This window comes from Fukomys damarensis, unplaced genomic scaffold, assembly GCF_012274545.1.
Source record: "Fukomys damarensis isolate Sample0158 unplaced genomic scaffold, DMR_v1.0_HiC HiC_scaffold_23, whole genome shotgun sequence".
NCBI lineage: Eukaryota > Metazoa > Chordata > Mammalia > Rodentia > Bathyergidae > Fukomys > Fukomys damarensis.
In genome coordinates, this window is record NW_022900935.1 from 65,092,575 (window position 1) to 65,099,393 (window position 6,819).

General features: G+C 49.3%; 1 long non-coding RNA gene across 5 annotated transcripts; it reads left to right on the forward strand.

Annotated features, from left to right (window-relative positions):
- The first annotated feature begins 321 nt into the window (after positions 1–321).
- On the forward strand, positions 322–5,982 carry LOC104858455. 5 transcript variants are annotated; one of them, XR_779157.1, is made up of 4 exons: positions 322–511; positions 1,765–1,829; positions 1,953–2,122; positions 5,917–5,982. It is a non-coding gene; the product is annotated as an uncharacterized LOC104858455 (long non-coding RNA). The 5 variants fall into 5 exon arrangements; XR_779156.1 differs by lacking the exon at positions 5,917–5,982 and adding an exon at positions 2,387–2,422; XR_779155.3 differs by lacking the exon at positions 5,917–5,982 and having other exon boundaries at positions 1,953–2,415.
- Positions 5,983–6,819: the final 837 nt, after the last annotated feature.

Genomic DNA, 6,819 nt, shown 5'->3' on the forward strand with positions numbered 1-6,819 from the left:
AGCACAAGGGCTGCGGGCCCAAAGCGCCGCTGGACCCGGGTCCGCCACCCGGGTCGCAGAGCCTGTCAACTGCAGCCCGCTCCGCCCACCCGCCTCGCCATTGGTGATCCGTAGTTGCTGGGGTTGACGCAGATGTTCATTGGTTGAAATACCCGTCAATCTCAATCTCATCACCTCCCCCGGGCCTACGCCTTCCCGAACCTATTGAGAGGACGCAGTCACTGCAGCCAATGGAAACCCGCACACGGAGAAGAGGCGGGGCCAGAAGATGAGGGGGAAGGGTCTCTTTTTCCTCAGCCAATAGCGGGGAGGAGAGGGGTTGATCAGGGCGGGGCCAGATGTTTACATTCCCGCGTGCGCTGGCCCTCCCCGCGCAGTGGCTGGAGAAGCGGAGCTGAGGTAGTACTTAGTGGGGCATCCGCAGTCACTCCAAGGAGGCTTCTCGGCTGGGCTGCAGGGCGAGGAGATCCCTGGTCAGTCCGCAGACTCGCGGCTTGAAAGCCACGAGCAGGTAGCCTGCGCAAGAACTGGCCTGTGTGCGCGTGCGCCCATGTGCATCCGCGCCTTGCGTGTCCGCGCTTGCGTGCCTGGGTGCCTGTAGGTGCCTGCCCACGCGTGTCTGTGAGCGAGGTGGATAGCGAACAGCGTGGGATCCGACAGCTTCGGCCTTCTTCCCTAGGGAGGAGAGGAGTGTGCCGGGGGTCACCTGCAGTACAGCCCGGCCGGGTGGCACAGACTTACTCTGGGCTCTTTCTTAGACCTTGAAGTCAAGATTTTATCTCTGCTGTATTTGCACTCATTTGGACCTCAGGAAATGTTTACTTTGGAATGCTACTTTGGTTTACAACACCTGTTTATCTATTGATCTTTTGACTTAGGTGCTGGCAAGGCCACTGTAAAAAAGTGGAGTGTTGGGAGTTGGAGGCAGGAACTTAAATTTGAGTCCTGCCCGAGTAATTTAGTGATTTAGCGAGATCATGTCTCAAAATTAAAAATGTAAAGTGCTGGGAATGTAGCTTAGTGCAAAGTCCCTGGCTTCAATCTCCAGTACTTGGGCCAGGGTGAGAGCGATCATGAAAATGTGAAGTAGATAGAGGTGAATTTGTGATCTTACTGGAATCCCTCCTGAACTGAAACTGTTCAGGGATATTTATCTTATCATCTGTAACCCTTGATCCCAATGTGTGAATGAGTTGGGACACTGTACACCTACCAAAGGCAGAATACCACTCTCTGCGTGGGCCCCCCTCTGTATGTCTGGCATCTGGGAGTTTAGGGATCAGGATGCCTTCAGCCCAGCTTCACGTCTACCTGCCAGGCCTTTCTTAGCTGGGGAGGAGTGGACTGGCCAGACCACTCTCTGGAGGAGAGGATGGCGGACACCTGCCTGCTTTCTTTCCCTCTCCACCTCCTGGCATTCCCCTCCAACTTGGTCTTGACACAGCTTGAATATGGCCACTGCCACCCTGAGGGCAAGATCGAAATACAGTTATTCCAAGGATTGGTTCAGGGCCACCCTCCCCGCTCTGGGATTCCAAAAGCCATGGCTGATCAAGCTCCTTCTGTTTAAGAGCACAGTATTTGCAGAGACCCTCTGTGCACCCTCCCAGGTACTTTAAATTGTCTCTAAATTACAAGTGATTCTGAATACAATGTAGATACTGTGTAAACAGTCGTTATCCTCTATTGTTTAGGGACTAATGACAAAAGTCTACATATTCAGTACAGGCACAGTTTTTTTTCTAAATATTTTTGAATCCACAGATCCATATCAAGTGATAGATCAGAAAATACAGCATCGAGTATGGATATTTGTCGTCTTGCCCTGGGTAAGTAGAAGACCCACCAAACAGGTCTCACCAAATACATGTTTATTTCACGAGTCATTTGGTGAAGGGTTTCCACTCCAGGATTCCAGGTACTAAAGATGTCTCCTCCTCACTGATTTCCAGGCAGCAAGTCAAGGAATGAACTCCACCAGCCCTCCTTGTGCCTGACCCAAGGCGGACTTCAGCCTGTCCGCCTCTGGCCCCTGGAAATTTCCACTCTGACCAAGCTGAAATGTCTCCCTGAATGTCAGCCTATCCTGGGCTTCCCTGGGAGCCACATAAGGAAGACGAAGGTATGACCGAGGCCTTGGTGGATGCATCTCTGTAGATGAAATAACACCGGAAGGTGTGGGTGATGTGGACTCTTTGGAGGAGAGGGAGGCTGGAGGGTCGCTTGGGCCTCGCAGGTTCTTGACTGTCTTTCATGTTTCATGACACCCACTCTCCTTAGGGCTTCAGAAATCCTAAAGGATTTATCAGAATAAAACTACAGGTGGTTTTCATTAGTTTGGGACCGTGCCTCTGACTGGTTTTGGTTTTGTTGTTGTTGTTGGCAGGCGGTGGAACCACTGAGCTAAATCCTCGGCCCTTTGCTTTTATTTTTAAATTGTGACCAAATACAATGGTACACACCTGTAATCTTAGCACTCTGAAAAATTGAAGCAGAAGGATTGCACATTCAACCCAACCTGGGCAACTCAGCAAATTATTGAGACCACGTCTTAAGATAAAAACTTAAAATTTAAAAACAACTCCAGGTGTAAGACTTGAATAGGCTAAAGTGACTCCATGCTAATAGACCAGACTGTGCTTCTTCATATGCTAATTGCTACCTTTTGTAACAGCCCGCCCAGGGGCAAATGGTTTGACAAAAGGTGACCCTAGAACATTTCCTGCATAAGATAAGCAATGTGTTTGCAGTCTTGTTCTGTGAATTCCCTGACTCTTTGTTTAGAAAAACCTTATAAAAAGTACCTCAGCCCCTGAGCAGTTGCCTCTCTGAGCCACCTGGCTCCGGGAGTGCCGTCTGGCCAGACTAATAAAGGTCTCTTTACCATCTAGGCTGGTGTGTTCCTTCCTGGGTTTCTCGGTTCTCTGTCGTGTTCCCGGAGCCTCGCTGGGTGTTAGGGCCCAGCATCGTGGAGGCCTTTCGGCTGTTCACGCTCCGTGGAGTGGAAGTGAGACTTTAGGTCTTACATTAGGGCTTATCCAGTATAAAATCACAGGAGTTAAAATTGTGCAAGTATTTCAAAAAAATATTCAAGGGTAAATTAAAAAAATAAAAAAGACCTCCCTGTGATGTTAAAATTTAGAAAAGGACCCCTTTCTGACCTATATAGAAAGGGCCATATGAGTCACTTATAGTTACTCCCACAGCTATCAAGGTAGCTGAAACTCAGCTACACCACTCTAGAGTAAAACAGAATTCCAGGGAATCCGACTCCAGGAGGCCAAGAGACAACGCACTCAAAGCCCTGCTCTCACCACACCGGAAGCTGGTGAGTCTACGCACGGCTGAAGAAGGAGAACTACAATCTAGATATAGACTCTTATATTGTGTCATACTGTTATGAGTTATTATACTTCTAAATTAAGAGTTTATGAGCCTACAGATGATAAAAATATGAAAACTTTTTGTGCTCTGGGAATCCTAATCCGCAATTTAGCTGTCTAAGAGATGCCTTTACAAATTGCTGTGACCCCTTAGCTAAAAATTTAAAACAATGAATCAAGGATTTGATTCTACCTAAGATCAGTGGGGATTGTAAGACTTGAATAGGCTAAAGTGACTCCATGCTAATAGGCCAGACTGTGCTTCTTCATATGCTAATTGCTACCTTGGTTAACAGCCCGCCCAGGGGCAAATGGTTTGACAAAAGGTGACCCTAGAACATTTCCTGCATAAGATAAGCAATGTGTTTGCAGTCTTGTTCTGTGAATTCCCTGACTCTTTGTTTAGAAAAACCTTATAAAAAGTACCTCAGCCCCTGAGCAGTTGCCTCTCTGAGCCACCTGGCTCCGGGAGTGCCGTCTGGCCAGACTAATAAAGGTCTCTTTACCATCTAGCCTGGTGTGTTCCTTCCTGGGTTTCTCGGTTCTCTGTCGTGTTCCCGGAGCCTCGCTGGGTGTTAGGGCCCAGCATCGTGGAGGCCTTTCGGCTGTTCACGCTCCGTGGAGTGGAAGTGAGACTTTAGGTCTTACATTAGGGCTTATCCAGTATAAAATCACAGGAGTTAAAATTGTGCAAGTATTTCAAAAAAATATTCAAGGGTAAATTAAAAAAATAAAAAAGACCTCCCTGTGATGTTAAAATTTAGAAAAGGACCCCTTTCTGACCTATATAGAAAGGGCCATATGAGTCACTTATAGTTACTCCCACAGCTATCAAGGTAGCTGAAACTCAGCTACACCACTCTAGAGTAAAACAGAATTCCAGGGAATCCGACTCTAGGAGGCCAAGAGACAACGCACTCAAAGCCCTGCTCTCACCACACCGGAAGCTGGTGAGTCTACGCACGGCTGAAGAAGGAGAACTACAATCTAGATATAGACTCTTATATTGTGTCATACTGTTATGAGTTATTATACTTCTAAATTAAGAGTTTATGAGCCTACAGATGATAAAAATATGAAAACTTTTTGTGCTCTGGGAATCCTAATCCCCAATTTAGCTGTCTAAGAGATGCCTTTACAAATTGCTGTGACCCCTTAGCTAAAAATTTAAAACAATGAATCAAGGATTTGATTCTACCTAAGATCAGTGGGGATTGTAAGACTTGAATAGGCTAAAGTGACTCCATGCTAATAGACCAGACTGTGCTTCTTCATATGCTAATTGCTACCTTGGTTAACAGCCCGCCCAGGGGCAAATGGTTTGACAAAAGGTGACCCTAGAACATTTCCTGCATAAGATAAGCAATGTGTTTGCAGTCTTGTTCTGTGAATTCCCTGACTCTTTGTTTAGAAAAACCTTATAAAAAGTACCTCAGCCCCTGAGCAGTTGCCTCTCTGAGCCACCTGGCTCCGGGAGTGCCGTCTGGCCAGACTAATAAAGGTCTCTTTACCATCTAGGCTGGTGTGTTCCTTCCTGGGTTTCTCGGTTCTCTGTCGTGTTCCCGGAGCCTCGCTGGGTGTTAGGGCCCAGCATCGTGGAGGCCTTTCGGCTGTTCACGCTCCGTGGAGTGGAAGTGAGACTTTAGGTCTTACACAGGGACCTCCCGGAAGGTAGAATCCTGCAGCATTCGCCTTTTTGTGGCTGCCAATGGGTGTAACAAGACGCCCTTGGGGGTTACCCATGTTACAGCAGTTGTAAGAAGTTCCTCCCTTTCTCAAGGCTGAATATTACCCTACTGCATGCAGACACCCCCTTTGTTTGCCCACTGATGCACAGTGGGCACTTGGGCTGCTTTCACCCTCTGGCTACTGTAGACAGGGTTTCTGTGAACTTTGTATGCTTCTGTGAACTTTGTATGCAAGTTTCCGTGTGGATGTACACATTCATTTCTCCCTCTCTCCCTCTCCCTCTCTCCCTCTCTCTCTCTCTCTCTCTCTCTCTCTCTCTCTCTCTCTCGACAGGGTCTCTGTGTAGCTCAGGCTGGCCTTGATATCATGGCAGCCCTCCTGTCTCAGCCTCCTAAATGCTAGGATCACAGGCGTGTGCCACCATAATCAGCTCATTTCACTTGCATGTATGCAAGGAGTGGAATTATAGATCACACAACAACTCTGCTTTTAGCTCTGACACGGGGTTGTGCTTGAAAGCAGAGAACTTTCCAGTTTGGACGGCAGTTGGTGTTGTGGGTGTCATTCCTTGGCCTCTACCCTAGAGCACAATTCTGGGGTGGGAGGTCCTCTACTGCAGAAACTGGAAGGGAGATTCTGGGCCATATACAGGGAATTTCTTTACATAACATGAATTTTTATCCTAAATGACATTTTAAAAGCCCTGCTTTCTAAAGTTTCTTTCTCTGGTGCCCAAATAAAAATAGACTGCGGAGCTGCAAACAGGGACTGACTATATTTCCCACAAAGCCAGGCGCTGGCGCACACCAATTAACTTTTCTTTTTTCTCTTCCCGGCTGTTAAGAAGTAAATAGAAACCAACAGCTGAGGACACTTTGGGAGATGTTGCTGATGACTCACCAAAAATCACAGCCAAACTGCCAGTTGCACTTCTGCTATAGAAATAAAACCTATTTTAAGGGAAACCGTAGCCTCATGAATCTCCCAGAAGTGCCAGAACCACTCACACTACACCCAGTTCAACGTGCGGCTCCTTCGCGGCTGCCCCGCCCTCTACTCCCCAAGCCCGGTCCCCCGCACACTCCAACCCCGCCCACACCAGGGGCCCAGGTCCTGCCCCGGACGTTCAGTACTAGCAGACAGTCTTGGGGTCCTAGGCTTCCCGACTCTGGCCCTAGATGCGGAGCACGCGACTGAGTGGTCGACTGGAGCCCCGCAGGTGCGTGTCGCCAGGGTGCCTGACAGCCGCTGTGACGTCCCACGTCCGGCGTGGCCCGAGGACTCCCGCTGACACAGGACAAGCCCCAGCTGGAGGCTCGCGAGGCTGGTTGGAGCAGCCCTGGCGGTGCGCGGCTTGCATCCTGCGACCTCCCCGACCTCGATGGGGCCCTTGGACACAAGATGCCCCGGGCAGGAACAGCCAGGCTGGGATACTACGTGCCCAGGACTTATTTGGTGGAGGTGCTGCACTTGGTGGCAAATGGGGTCGGTGGGTGCCAGCGTGGTGGCTTCTGCACCGGCACCGGAGGCTCACAGTTCCTTGGAGGAGCGGTGCTGCCAGAAATGAAAGGCTGCCCAAAGCTAGCCTAGGGGACCAGGCGATGACCAGGCTACCCTCTGCCTGGGAGGTCAGTGGCCATGCCCCAGAATGGGAGAGGTCTCTGAGGGCATCTGTGGGATGTCTGTTGGCAGGGCTCATGGAACAGGTGGATGAAGGTGTAAGACATGCAGTTCAGGGCCACTCCCG